This window comes from Condylostylus longicornis, unplaced genomic scaffold (genome assembly GCF_029603195.1).
Source record: "Condylostylus longicornis isolate FDR11 unplaced genomic scaffold, ASM2960319v2 ptg000084l, whole genome shotgun sequence".
Taxonomy (NCBI): domain Eukaryota; kingdom Metazoa; phylum Arthropoda; class Insecta; order Diptera; family Dolichopodidae; genus Condylostylus; species Condylostylus longicornis.
The window spans coordinates 3,844,278-3,860,800 of NW_026578052.1; the positions used below are offsets into that span (position 1 = coordinate 3,844,278).

At 27.3% G+C, this 16,523-nt stretch overlaps 1 protein-coding gene across 1 annotated transcript in view; it reads left to right on the forward strand.

The window, feature by feature from the left end:
* Positions 1–13,429: 13,429 nt before the first annotated feature.
* The window catches only part of LOC129613453 (neurotactin), a 67,363-nt gene continuing 64,269 nt past the window's right edge, over positions 13,430–16,523 (forward strand). The window contains exon 1 of the mRNA XM_055527527.1: positions 13,430–13,814. The gene's annotated coding sequence lies outside the window, so the exon portion shown is untranslated. The remainder of the gene's footprint in view (positions 13,815–16,523) is intronic.

A 16,523-nucleotide genomic window follows, 5' to 3' on the forward strand; every position in this document is an offset into this window, starting at 1 on the left:
AAATAAAATGAAAACTTTTTACATAAATCATATTAAATACAAAGTATTTAGAGAATTCAAAAAGAGAGATAAAAAGTTTTTAAATAAAATTATTTTATCACAATAGCACAAAACCACAATGGGTCATTTATTAAGATTTAGAAATAAATAAAACAAAATTTTGTTTAAGTAATTTTTTCTAGTTGGAAGGTCAAAAACAATAGCTACAAAAAAAAACCTACTTACGTTTTTCTATTATATTCGTACACATTACCGCTTACGATAAAAGCCGCTTTACAGACTTCAATTAAAGTTGACGTCCTAACAGATTTACTTCAAATATTATTATACTAATATTTTCTTTTGTATTGTTTATTTGTACTAATAAAAGATTAACAATTTTGGTCCCTATTCAGGCGCCACTTTTTATTTTTATAAAAATTGTATACTTATCTGACCCTGACTACTTCTGCTTTACATGAATTTTAATATATGTATATGTCTCTCCAGTTAGAGGAACTGAACTAATACTCCAAACACAGTGAGGAGCTCAACTTGCATTAAATACTTAATGTACCATTGATAAAAAATACTTCAAAAATTCATAAACAATATTAATCCTGCCTCACAGTACAAAAGCAAGCAATACAGAAAAACTCTTTGAAAAAAATCACATATACGGTAACACTTTATAAATCTTAAAAACTAACTATTTATAGAAAACTTGTAATGTGCATACAATATCAATATTGTGTTGTGCATGTTACATTCAATAACACTGGAAAGTAGAAGACAAAGAAATATAAAAACAAATACGAATATTCTCTATATTTTATCAGAGAGAAGAACATCAATAATCAATAATTGGTATATCGGCAGTAAAGGAGAATAAGAAAACAAAAACAGAAATCTAGACAAGTTCATTAAAATATGAAGTGTCTTCACTGTAATTAAAGTACCTATAAGAATAAAAACAAACAACTTTTTTAAAGAGAAAATTAACAGAAGAAAAGAGCCAACAGGCATTCTCGACGAGCGCACTTAAGTAGAAAATCATGTTGTATTGGAACTATCCATTTCTTTTTTGAAAAGCATAAAACTTTATTTTCAATTTTATTCACAGCATTTTTGTTTTTTAATAATTTTCAATTCAACAGTTTTTTTTTAAGATTTTAAATTTATTAAGCAAATGTTAAATGAGGTGCAATTAGTGGTGTGGAAATTTCTTTCAAAAATTGCTTATACTTGAGAATTCGAAATACTTATGAGGTTGAAGGGAGGAAAGATTTGAAAAAGTTAATAAAAAGGAAAAAGAAAGTAGAAGACATTTTCATCAGTTCTTGAGCTGGACAATACATTAGTTGATTGAACTTTGTTTTAAGCACACAAAACTGATATAAATTTTATAATTACTTGATAGAAAAAAATATTAAAAATCGTAACTTAAATGTAGCACAAAATTTTCAATAATTTTAAAATTCTTAATATCTGTGATGACAGTGATAAATTTATAATGAAAATGCCGAAACCATTTCCTTTTTTTTATCTAACATAAAAAGAAAACAAGAAATTTTAATGTCCATTTTATGATGGACGTTAAAAGACGTCTAGAGAAATAACGATTTTAAATTGATTGTTCAATAATATAGATTAAAAATGAACACTAAGCTGTCATTTTAGATAAGGAAATAGTTTTAGTAAACGATGTAATTGAATCAAAGATGATCAAATAAGTAAAACAGAACATTGGAGTGCATTTAAATTTAAATTAAAAAAAATTTTTCACGTCTCAACCAATAATATTTTAATATTATGTTCGGATGTAGAGCAAATATATTTTGCAATTAACTGTAAATTGTTCATAAAAAGAACAAAAAATAAAGAAAAAATTAACTTAGAAAATATGTCTTCTCCTTCTTTTGCCCCACTATCCGTCTTTCATTTAAAAACTTGCACAAAAACCTTATTTTAATCAACCAAAAATAGATTTAAAGCAAAAAACGAACAGAAAATGTAAATTCCGATGAAAAAGAAAAAGTTCAACAATGATAGGGAATGTCCATGCGTTCCGTCTTTCGACATACCTATTCAATTTTTGAGTATTACAGAAAATCTAAAACTGCAAAAATATAAATTACATATACATCAACATAATAAAGAGGCGGCAACACCTAACGCTCATTTTCCTAAAAAGGAACTAACATAAGTATTATAAAGATGCTTATCTAGTCATTTAGTTTCTTTTTAGATATCGTTGATGTTTTTGGTGACATTGTAAAATCTTATACAAAAAGAGCAAAATGCAACTAAATAAACTTAGTAAATACTAAAACTTCATGTTAAGTACAGGATTTTTTAGCATATCTATATAAATATTTGCTAATGTATATATAACTCTTGACGCACCCTAACCTATTTATGTTGCAATAATGTAACAAGTTCTGATTAAATAGTTTTTTTAGCACTGGCACATGCTGCGATTCATTCTAATAAAACTTATGATGCAATCCATAATAAAATATGAAATATATAAGAATAAGTAGAATTTAAATAATTTTTACAGTTGATACACTGTTGCAGTACAATATTTTAGCATCAATCAATTGTTCCTTTTTTGCAAAATTCTCGCTTAACTATCAATAAATGCTGCTGCACCTTTTTCCATAATTTAGTCTATTAAAGGTTGTTATTAAAGTTATTATCAATAATAAAAGAAAACTGATATATAATAACTGATCTATAAAAATATGGTGACTTAAGATAGAAACGAGTACACTGTACAGCTGTCATCAAGCATTAAAATATTTTCCCATTCGAAAAAAACTAAAAGAAAAAATGATTTTCCGTAATATTTAGCTTGGATTATTTGTAAACATGAGGATAATATTAAGGTCTATACACGCTAGCCAAGATAAACTTAATGTTTAATATTATTTAAGTACTCCAATAACTTTTACAGTATAAAACCAAACAGTGTTGTATATTAAATTAAACGAATATGTGTAGACAAAACTAGCTTTAAAGCAAAACTATAATTGAACTTTTTTATTAAGCTATTGAACTGCTACTGTTTTATATGGTTTACATTAAAATGTAGCCATGACACTTAAATTTTTGTAAATTTTTAAAACTCGAACTGAAAAATACCATATCGAATTTAATTTTATGGGAAATTACGGTCCATAAAAAGAAAATTCTAAAACATATTTTTTAATAAAATTTTGAAATACTCAATATAAACTATCTTTAATTTTATACATCCTAGACCCGCAACAGGCCAGAAAATTGCTCAATGAACAATACATACCAGAAAATTTTACCTGAATAAAACAAGGTTTAAAACACGCTACCTCGTTCAAGTCAAAGCAGAACACTATTTTACCACATGCAGCACGATATTTTCCTCTATGAGACAAAGCCGATACGTCGAATTCACAAAAATATTGAGCCTTGCACACATTCCAGTGCACGATAATTATAAACACGGACAACCTCCTGTCAAGCAATTCCCTAATTAGCACTAAGCTCCAGCAATAAATATGCCTAAAACGAATTCTAACTGCCGTTATAAATATTTATAGTCTATCATGTTTTAATCTTTGGCACCTTCGAAATGGCGAAAATCTCAACATGATTCACATTTTGCACGAATATTAAATCCTATATTTATTTTTCAAAAAAAAAAAAAAAAGGAAATATCTTTATAAAAAGCAGCCCTCTTTACTTATGTACTCTTTATAAATACCAAATTATGTTAATATAGAAAGGGAATGTAAGTATGAATTATAAATGATAAATATATTCCTAATTACAATTTATATTGTTTTTCAATAGACGTCGTTTATACCAAAAATAACTGGAAGCACAAAATTTACAAATAAAAAGAAAAACCAAAAGTAACATTGAAATTGCAATTGATCGAATCTATGTTTTTTAAAAGAGCACATTTCCCTTTAACAATTAAAGTTTGGAATCCTAGAATTGTAATATTATTTTGTTTATACTTCAATGAAACTTATTGGGCCGATAAATTTGTCCAAAAATATATGATAAAAAAGTCGATGTTTTTCAAACTTTCTGCCTCATAGCTGTGACAAGAAAACTGTTGATTCTATTGAAATAAGCTTTCATTTGTCATAACTGTTAGAATTTACAATTTGAATAGGTAGGGCGAATTAGTAAAAAAAATATTGTTCTACCATTAATTTTTCCATTAAAATCAATGTATTTGCCTACAAAATTTTAAGTTTATGCCACGAAGGATGTAAAAATTTCGTAAACGGACGGGCATAGTAAAACTACTGAACACAAAATTTTCGAAACATGCTTTAAACGAAATGAAATTATAATAATAAAATAAAACAGAATAACAAAAAATAAAAGTAATTTCAGGATGCCGGCACAATATTTTACAATTTGAAATCATATAGATGCACTGACAAACATATATATGGATATGTATATAAGATTTTTGGACTGAAGAAGGAGAAAAAAAAATATAAGATTTTAAGGATACGTATCCAAATACAATACATATACAACTGGGAAAATGCAAAAATACGAAATCTTATTTCATCTTAATTCCCTAAAACTTTTGAAAATTAAATGCAAAAGAAAGTGTACCGTAACTAACTTATAGTATCAAACAAAAATATCAGATTATGCCTCCAAAGTTTTAAGTTTTCCAAAATTCTCAATATGTTTTGTAATCGCAGCACTTTGAATGTAGTTAAAAGTTGACAATCACCTTCCAAAGCAAATTTAATCACCTTCCAAAATAAGATTTAATCCAAATAACAGAAATAATATACCATTAGATAAAATTAGATTACATGGCTTAACAATTTAGCGCGACCCAAAAAGTGAGTCTATTGTGCAACCCTTCCCACCTATCACATCTCGAAACATATCCTTATGATAAAATCGAGTATATTGTAAGAGTCGATTTCTCGTAGATCTTTTCGAAGATGTAACCACCCAGAGGTTCTCTTAACCGTGAATCCACGTTCCACACTCACTGTGGAGTCTCCTTCATTCCCGCACACACCTTGAAAGTGCCGACCTCCTCATGTGATCCCTGAGCTGGCAGTTATCCGCTAAAAAAAACCCGTTAATATTCCCACCTTGCTTCTACCTATTCTTATTATTTGCTATTCTGCTTTTGATTATACGAGTAATCGATCAGAAGCAGTTCCTTAGTTTTTTGTAATACACATTTCGTTGATTAGTACTACAGTACACTTACTGCCAACTTGATTCTTTAAGATTGCCGTTCAATTTTATTTACTGTATGAAGTTAATTGCAGATTTGTTTATATTTATTTAGTTGTACAGTCCGAAGATGTCAACTTAACTCAGATGTGTTCAGATGTGAATTATGAGAACAAAATGTACTAGAACTTACTAAAAGGTTTAGTATCCCTGCTACAAATACATAAAAATAATTTTCGAAGGATAATATGTTTTATTTGAAATTTTCTTTTCGTCTCATAAATATGTTCCATTACACACATATTTTTTATATTTAAGATAAAATTGCGCATGAATTTATTTTCCGGGTATTTCTCTGTTGGATGTCTTTTTGTTTTTCACGTATCTCTTATATCATGTTTTTCGTCCTTTTAAACTCTGATGAATATAGGAGACAATAAATGTACATAAGATAGAGATGGGAATGATAACGGCAACAACAGCATCAACAAACGATGAAGACGATGACAATAACGTTAACTTGAAATTATAGTCTTTTTTTTTTTTTTGCAACACATTATTTGAAAAATTATGGTAGATTTTATAAGGATTTTGATAAGTACATGTGAAAAGAAAATAAAATCAAAAGAAAATTTTCGTTTAATGTAGGCATTTTCTTAGCTTTTAAGGTATTTGGAAAAAATTACGTGTTTTTTTTGAAGAAGTTTTGTTTTTTTCTTAATTGTTTACATTGATACCCAAATGGAATAAGAAAATAAATTGATGGAGGAATGATAGAGTAATGTAAGTGCATGTTGTGTTGTGACTATAAATTTCAATTAGAAAATAAAAACTTTCAACTGTTGGAAGACCTCAAACAATAGCGCGCATTTTTGCATGCTCTTTTACTTTCATATCCTATATATGAAAGAAAGTTACAGGGGCGAATATTGACTTTTATTGAACACACGTAATTTTCTTATGCATAGGTGCTAAGATGTAAATAAAGAATGAAAATTATAAAAAAAAATAATTCTTAAACCTATAAATTTCTTCTAGATTGAGAAACATTGAGTTTAGTTTTTCACTTTTATTTTTTCAGTATGTAATTGAGAAAGGAACATGATAAGCACATTGCATTAAAGTCTCTATAACTCAATTGTTTTATTTAAAGTTTTCAGCGAATGTTTAATTTGAAAACCCAAATATTATAATTTATTCAATATTTTCGGAATTCAAAACAATAAATAATGTAATTAAATAAAACTATGTCAAACTTAGAATGTCGACGAATTACATTTTCCTTTATTCGTATATGTAATGTTCTTTAAAGAAATATAGAATAATATTCTTTCCCGCCCAAATGTCCCAATTCAATATAATGAGCCAATTCGGAATCGAAGTTGGCCAATACTCGGAGCAATTTACGCGTGACTAATGTATTGAGTTAGCATTTCACTTTAAGTGATTCAGGGCAAAAAGAACGATATGTTTTGAATTCTTGATAACTTTTTTATTTATTAATTTTTTTTTTTTTATTTCAGAATCTTGTAAACAAGGCTTGGCAAATTTATAAAGGAGCAGTACACAACACAACAGCGAACAAAAATCATAGAATTTTACTATCAAAATCACAGGTGTGTTACTTTAAATCGGCGAGCATATCGGCGATATTTCAATGTGCGGAATCTGCCCTTTGCAGCAACAATAAACCGCCTGGCAAGACATTTTGAAGAAAATGGATCAGTAAGAAACGTACAAATTCGTGGAAGACCGCGTACGGTCCAAACGGAGGAAAATGTAGAACGTGTAGTCAACAGTGTAGATGAGAATCCAGGAACATCAACAAGGAGACGTTCGACACAGCTGGGACTATCACGAAGATCCCTTCAGAGAATTTTGGCCTCAGTACGCATGTTCCCATATAAAATTCAGCTTGTGCAAGAGTTAAAGCCGATAGACTATCAACAAAGGCTTGGTTATGCCATTTCTTTCCAACAAAAAGCAGAAGAAAATCCAAATTTCATACACAATTTGATAATGACCGATGAAGCTCACTTCCAATTAAATGGTTTTGTTAATAAGCAAAACTGCAGAATATGGGCGACGGAGAACCCACGAGCAGTACATCAGTGCCAATTACGCCCACTTAAATGTACTGTTTGGTGCGGTATATCGCCCGAATGGATAATTGGCCCCTACTTCTTTGCAGATGGACATGGCGACGCAGTTTCCGTTGATGACGCTTTGTATAGAACTATGCTGGAAAACTTTTTGAGGCCAGCAGTGCAAAACCATCCACAGTTGTGGTTTCAGCAAGATGGAGCCACTACTCATACTGCAAGGGAGACAATGGCTATTGTTTTTAGTAAAAGAAAAGGTGTACGTAAATAAGCCAAAGACCATAAACGAGCTAAAAAACAATATTCGTGATGAGATCAGAGCCATTACGCCTGATATTTTGCGAAAAGTGATGGAAAATGTGCAAAAAAAAATTAATATTTTCATTTAAATAAAAAAGTTATCAAGAATTCAAACCATATCGTTCTTTTTGCACCACCCTGTACAATAGGCAGTCGTACAATACCTAAAACCTTGAATACTAGATTAAGTACAAGAGAACCTATTGACCTAAAAAGTCAGAATTAGGCTTTAATAATGACCCGGTCAATAGGGTCTCTTGTGCTGAATTCTGCTTAAAACATTTTATTGGATGTTGGAGGCGTTATTTAAATCTGAGGTTATTGTGATTTCCGTTACAGAATACTGAATTTAAATGAAAAGAATTAAAGTTAAGTAAGATTATTCGAATGTTTTACCACTTCTGGCATTGGTTTTGAATAAAACCTTATTTACTAATTTTTATACGAGTGTTATTAAATTGTTTGAAAAATTTTATTAAGAGGTAAGTATGTATTGTAAAATATCACAATACTTTCTTCCGTCACCATTGTTTAATTTTAAAGAAAATTAGGTCAAATTTTTTTAGTCTGTTAATATTTACCGTATTTCCAAATATTGATCACAAACAATTAAGTTTAGTTTAAACAAAGTTTCATTGAATTTATTTTAAACGCTTATTTATATAAATAAAATATTTCTGTAAAATACTTGATACTTCTTATCTTCATATTAAGGTGAATAAATATTTTGATTTTTTAATTATTGCTTATTAAAACTTCTATAATCATAATACAAATATTTATGCATTCATGAATAAAGTAATGTTTGGGGTTCAAAATATCACGTTAATAAAATATTTATTGTTTGTATTTATTCGCTATTATTACCCTTTTAAGGTAAAATATTGCTTGCAGTGCAAATAAATTCAGTCGTATAGTCGGTAAAACGGTATACAGGTATATTAAAATATAATTTACTAAGAAAATAGTAATAAAATAAGGCTAGAAAATTCTTAGCATTAAGTTTTACTAAAAAATATTAATATTTTTATTATCTTGGAAAATTTAAAATCACAAATCACATGGACCAATATGACAATAGTAAATAATATTCTATAAAAAAGAATGGCCTATACGAGTATCTTTTCTTGTATCAACCCAAATTGAGTATGTAATATGAGTTTTTAAAAATTAATTACAAAATCAAACAACTTAAAGCAAATTTAAGTTGGTAGTAAAATTCAATAAGACCTACGTATTTTAGAAAACTGCAGGAAATCATATCTGTTTAATTCTATTACATGTTCACTCAATTTAAAATAAGGTGAGCCCAAATCAATTATATTTAAAGCATATAATAGGCATCAAAATAATCATATTGAAAGTTGAGTAGGTTGAAGAAAGTAATCAAAAATATATAGGTACTCAAAATTTAATGCGATCAAAAAGTTATTAAAAAAGCATATTTTAAAATTTATGTCTTAATTTCTTTCGTAACTGGAAGAAAGTTGACTTTAAACAAGATTCAATTTTTACAAAGAATTATTTAATATTTTTATGATGAAAATTAAGATGGTAAGATTAATTATTTTATGAAGTATTTATTTACTTAAGTGAGTATAAAACTTAAGAGACTATTCATAAAATTAAAAACAAACTATATACTATTAACTATAATAAAACAAGTAAAAACGTTTCAGTCGGTATGAACCGATTGAATTATACCCTGCACCTTTCATTGTTGTATAGCAATTACTCAAACCTGTGAAACCATTCTATAGAAACTTCACGGATATGTCTGATCTATAACTGAACACACAACTACCAAGTTTCGTGAATCTGACTTTATTATTTTTCCAAATATTTAAAATTAGCTTTTGGAGTTGTATGGCAGGTACCCGAACCTGCCAAGCAATTCCACTAAAACTTCGCTAATATATCTGATCTATAATTGGACACACAACTGCCAAGTTTCATGAATCTAACTTTATTACTTTTCCAAATATTTAAAATAAGCTTTTGGACTTGTATGGGAGCCACTCGAACCTGTCAAGCAATTCCACCAAAACTTCAGAAATATCTTTGACCTATAATTGGACACACAACTGCTAAGTTTCATGAATCTGTCTTTATTACTTTTCCAAATATTTAAAATAAGCTTTTGGACTTGTATGGGAGCCACTCGAACCTGTCAAGCAATTCCACCAAAACTGCAGAAATATTTTTGACCTATAATTGGACACACAACTGCCAAGTTTCATTAATCTGACTTTATTATTTTGCCGAATATTTAAAATAAGCTTTTGGATTTGTATGGGAGCCACTCGAACCTGTCATGCAATTCCACCAAAACTTCAGAAATATTTTTGACCTATAATTGGACACACAACTGCCAAGTTTCATGAATCTGTCTTTATTACTTTTCCAAATATTTAAAATAAGCTTTTGGACTTGTATGGGAGCCACTCGAACCTGTCAAGCAATTCCACCAAAACTTCAGAAATATCTTTGACCTATAATTGGACACACAACTGCCAAGTTTCATTAATCTGACTTTATTATTTTGCCGAATATTTAAAATTAGTTTCTGGAGTTGTATGGCAGGTACCCGAACCTGTCAAGCAATTCCATCAAAACTTCAGAAATATATTTGACCTATAATTGGACACACGACTGCCAAGTTTCATGAATCTGACTTTATTATTTTGCCGAATATAAAAAATTTGCTTTTGGAGTTGTATGGCAGCCACCCTAACCGGTGCAGCTATCTCATTAAAATTTTTAGAGCATATGTAGAATATAATTGGACACATGTATACAAAATTTTATATTTGTACCTTTATTAGTTTTTGAAATAATTAAAATAAACTCTTTGAGTTGTATGGCAGCTACCCGAACCCGTTGTCCGAATTGGTCCAATAACAATAGGGTTCGTCCTTGGCACAAAAGAAGCAACTTGTGAAAGTTTGGTGTCGATTGCATTGTTCGTTTTTGAGTTATCGTGCGATCGGACGGACGGACGGACGGACGGACGGACGGACGGACATGTCTAAATCAACGCAGAATTTTACGCTGAGCAAGAATATATATATATGTCCATACCCCAGATGTCTCCTTCAAGTAGTTACAAACTCCATACCAAAGTTAATATACCCTTCACGAAGTGCAGGGTATAAAAAATGTAATTTTGTCGTCTTTACTAAATGAAAATCCTTATCAGAACCAGTTTCGGGATTTGCAGGACCAATTGCGAAAAAGCCTCGAAACAAATCATGTCCATATCATCCAGATCTTCATTTGAATCATTTTTTGGTTCATTAAAAAATTATGTATATGTATACTAGCAATGTATATTGCACTGAGTTTGTCAAAACGAAACAATTTTAAAAATTCTATTTCAATAATACAGAAAAAAAAGAGGGGAGGGGGACTGAGCGTTAAAAACACGTCTTGTACTTTTTGTCAATGTAATTGTAGAGTAACGAAAATTTGGTGGAAATACATACTTAGATATTTTAAAATATTTTAATGAAATGCAAGAATTTGGTATTTATATTTCCTAAAAATACACGAAGTCATCTACTGGAATAAACTTACCACACTACCCCTATGAGAGTCTTGGCTATTCTTTGCTATAACCTATACGTTTCGAATGTCATATGATCTTAAATAAAATGTAAACGATTTTAATCGAAAAAATCTACTGTTACCATCGATTTTGAGTTCTAAAAAGTACCTACCGAAAAAACTTATTGAGTAGTATATAATTGCTTAAGAGCACCATTGATTAAATCATTGTAAATACGGCGTTATATAAACTTATAACGCACATGTGTTAAAATTGCATAACTTTATCCTCAAATTTCATCATTTTATTTATTTATTTATTTACTTTTTTATACAAATTTAGTTATTTTTCAAAGAAATACTCAGAAATTTACAATATAAATCTTGAATATTTTCTGTATATTTACTGCATTTGTTCATACATACATCTTAATATAAAAAGATTTGCCGGCATTTTTCTCCATGCCCCTAAGGGTTTGTTTCAAATTCATTTCCAAAGTTTGCTTGTTTTTTTTTTTAAGTTAAAAATTTAAAAATCTAATTTTAACACAAATATTAAAAATTTTTTTAGCAATTTTCTTTTTTCAAACTTTGTTTTCTTTTTTACGTAAATTTAAATTCAATTAAAATCGCATGCGACAAATCTTTCCAACTAATTCAACGAGCGTTTACTTTTTAACTAAAGTTATAAACGAATAATCAAAACAAAACATAAACAACTTTTCTGCGCGAGGTCTGCAGAAAAAAAACATAAAATCTACTACAAACAACTTGTAAACTACAACGCTGCAAATGAAGGTGAAGCAATCGCCGTTAGTATAATGCAGTGAAAACAAAGCAAAGTTAACATTCAAAACGAATGTGCAGTACACATGAAGCTTCTACGTATATCTAAATCAGAGTTTAAATTGCATTTATGCGAATATGTTTCGTAAATAAAATTTTGAAATTCCGAGATTTTAAATACATATAACAAAGAATATTGAAATTTAAATATGAGAATAAATAATAGAAGTGAATTATTCAATTAAGATGAATAACGTGGATGATTTTCTGTATTTAGCTATAGAGGGTGAGATATAAAGAACATACTATTATAAACTTAAGGTATTTATCTCAAATTCTGTTTCCCCAAATTCAAAAATAATTTTTATATTTTTTTGCTGAAACGTATAATATGGACGATATTCGTTATTTCTAAATGTTTTCAACATACTTTTATGACATTCCAAAGCTTCCTTTATTCTTTTAAATTTTCCCGTTTCTTCTTGTTTTTCCTATTAGATCTATCATCCATATTTTCAGGGGTATCCTTATCTTTTTAAATATCATTTAAACAATAATCAAATTCTATAATCATCACTAAGTATCATTCATATAACGCTGTTTATTTATAGCACCACCTTTAAACCACTTTGAACAAAATATTCCTTCTTTGGGAAGCTTTAAAAATTTAAGTAATTTATTTTTCTACTTTCAGAATTCTCACAGTTTTTTACTTTACAGTTTTTCATTTTTATATTATTCACGTTAATAACTTTTTGAATAAATATTTTTAACACTTAAGTAATCTTTCAAACTTAGTTTATAATTGTTTTAAATAAAAATTTTACTTAATTTTCACTTTTCGTTTTTTATCTTAGCAAGTTTACCAAACAAATGAATTCAAACGTGTCCTATGACATCACTCCATAAAGTTGTCAATTTGACAACTCATTTTGTACATTTCCTCATGGTTCAAAATTTTGAATTCAAATATTCTTACCTTGCTTCTTTATGTATTTTCGTATAGAGAACCCTGAAAAAAAAATAACATCATGTTCTGATTATCAACATAATAATATTGTATTTTACTTTTTTTTTTGTTTTCCTTCAATTGTGTATTAGCCGGTGTCGCTTTGCAGCAATGTAGTTAAAACACTGTATTGTATTTTTCATTTTGTTTGCATTTGTTTTTTTGGTTTTCTGCGCGCAATATTTCCTTTTGCTTCAGTGCTTCAGTTGAAAAGTAGACGCTCGCCGAATTAGTTGATGTTGAAGTTATTTGTCGCATGTGATTTTTTGCTTGGTTTTTTGAAAATCGTTTGGTGATTATTTTCAAAAGATTATATAGAGAATAAAAAAACAAAATTATTTAATAAAATTAAAAATTTTTGAAATTTAAATAATTTGTGCTTTATACGAAAAATTAAAAAATTTTTTAATATTAAAAATTAAAGAAAAAAAAGAAATTTCAATGTAAAACCATAAAAGTGCATTTAAAAATTTTTTTTTAAAATAAAGCCGAACAATTTTTTTTATTGCATATACTTGTATTTGTAGGTATACTTATTATCCTGAAAATATAAAAAAAAAATAAAAAAGGAAAAAAAAATCATGTCATGAATATTTTCGGTTTTTATAAAATTTTATGAAAAATATATCTTTTAATTATCTAAAAAAAGAATAAGTTAATTTTTAGTAATAAAAACGAAAAATAATAAAAAAAAAAAAACAAAAAATAAGGATAATTGCGCAAAACACATACATACACACCGGATAGATTTAATGCGAAAAAAAAGTGTAAACGTTGAATTTTTACTGTCAATTCTAACGAAGGACTAAAATTTTATACGCTGTTTTATGTATTTTTCTTTTTTATTTTTACATTTAAAGTGGATAAAATTCGTTCGATAGGTAGGTTTCAATTATTTTTGCTTGCTTTTTATAATTTATATTTTACATTACAATTTAACGTGGTAAAGAAATAATTCTCTGCTTTTTAAAGACCTAAAATAAAAAATGTGCGGCAAAAAATAATTAAATTGAATTTAGCAAACATATCGTAGATTTTCTATAGTTTTTATTATTTTTGGTTATACATAAAAAATTATTGTATATATTTTTCATTTATAAAAAAGGATAATCAAATAGAGATCAGCAAAATGAATCACGGTTTTACTTATTTTTTTTTTTTTTTTGAATACACAAACATTATGATTGTGTACATGTGCCATTATACTATTTATACAAAAAGGATAATGTATTCATTTCAATGCGGTAGAACAGATACACAAACATATTATTTGATATTTGAATAAAAATATAATTTGATATTTTCTGATGATTCTAATAAAAATTGTGAATCTCATATTTTCCAAATTTATTTTAAATAAAGTTTTAAATATTCAAAAATTATTATTAGCAAAATTGGAAAAAATTTTTAGTCTAATTTAAAACTAGGTTGTCATATTTTATTGTTAAAATATACAAAATAATGTAGATTATTAAAATTATTTTAAATCTAAAAAAAAATTTTTTTTTTGTTTTGACGTTTACGGATGATCAAAATTCAAAGTCAATTACGGGTAAAAAGTTTACTAGATTTCTGTCCGTAAAAGTTTTAGTTTCAGACAGTTTGCAGACTAAAATCAAAATTTTGACGTTAAAGAATTTGCGGTATAATTCGGTTTTGTGGTTTTATGATGGAAAACCTAAATCAGAAGCGTAATATGAATGAATAATTGAATAACACTATGAAAAATTAGAATAAAATACGAATCACGAAATTTTAAGAATCGAAATGACGCACAATGTTGGTTTCATTTGATCATTTAATTTGCAATCAATTATTCATTTAGTTTATATTGTCACAGATTGAAAATAATTAGTGTCGAACAAAATTATTTTAAAAAAAAATTAATTGTTCAATGCGATTTCAAATATCTGTGCGAATATAGGAACATTGGGAAAAAATGGGTTAAAAAATTTTTTTTGTTTTGAAATCTTTTGTCACGATCCGGATTTGTATATAGAAACTGCAATATAAGTAACATAGTTATGAACTCAAATATTAATATTTTTGAGAAGATTAAAATTATGTGCATCATACATACATATATACAAATACATAAACGAATTAATATTGTAAAAACATATTTCATTTTCTTCTACACATTCTACCCTCCTTAAATTCTATAATATATCATTTCCATCCTTATAATATTATATTATCCTTTTTGCATATTTATGATCTATATACCTCTAAAATTTTAAATTGTAAAAAAACCTAAAATTATAATTCTTCAACTAGACTACATGAACCAGATTTCTGGTTGTATAACTAAATATGAATGCTGTGAAAAAAAACCGGTTTCAAATTCTATAAGAGTATCCGTACTGCCCTGACAAAAATTATTTTAACAAATAACTAGAATTCTTAAACTAAATAACAATTCACGTTCGTAATAATTTTAAAAATATGTTGATAAAATTAATATGAACGTGATATTACTAAGAAGAAAATTAATTTTGTTTAATTGACACATTACTTCCAAGAAAATTAAGAATATGACAAGTAGACTCCCAGCAGTCGTTTACGAACGTTTACCTTTACATTTTAAATCATCATTTAATTTAAGCAACTTTAAGACTTGCCATCTTCTAGCATTGAAAATGAATCTTTCTTTTTAAGTTTTTCAAATTAAAATTTTACTTAATAATAGTATGGCATTTTAAATTATAAAATCAGAATATTTCAATTTACCCGTTGATCAACATATTATTACATAAATTAATTAAATTATATAAAAATATTTTGAGTTTAAATTGTAATAAAAAAGGCACAATAAAATAATACAATGAATATAACAAGTAAATGATTTAATTTAATTCAACCAAAACAAAAACAATAAAATTCTAAACCTACAGTAGAGTGTTACTTGCGCAAAACTATACGTAATTTACGTACTTGCTTAATAGTGTCATATTACAAAACATGTGGCACATGTGGTTTCGATGATATCATAGCCAAAGTATTCATTTTCTTTTTTTTATTAATTTAAGTACTAAAAGTAGTACTTAGTATTGTTACTTATTATGTGCGGTTACCAATTACAATATTAAGAATATACAAAATGAATTCTTCAATTAGCAATGACATTGAATTGTTTATAAGAATATCAATTTCTTCTATATATTAATATTACAAGAAAAAGAAAAAGTAATTAATGCGGTTAAAAATTTTTAATTTAAATCTATGTAAATTTTATATTATAATTACAATGTAATATATTAATGTAATCATGGTATATAATTCTGTATAAATTATGAATTTCATTATATTAAAAATGCTTATTATATTTTTTACATAATAGTCGTATATTAGTTGTGGTTTCATGACTTTAACAATTAATTAATTATTTTATATTATTAACTAAGTATAAAACATTTTTGGCTTCATCATCATCTACTACACGTTATTCTACTTGAGCACGTGCTCGCAAATATTATAAGTCATGAAATCAGTTTTGTTTTGTTTAAAAGAAGAAAAGAAAATGCATAAATAACTAAGCATGTATGTGTGCATATATTGCTATTTTTATTAAATGAAGACCTTAGTTTTTC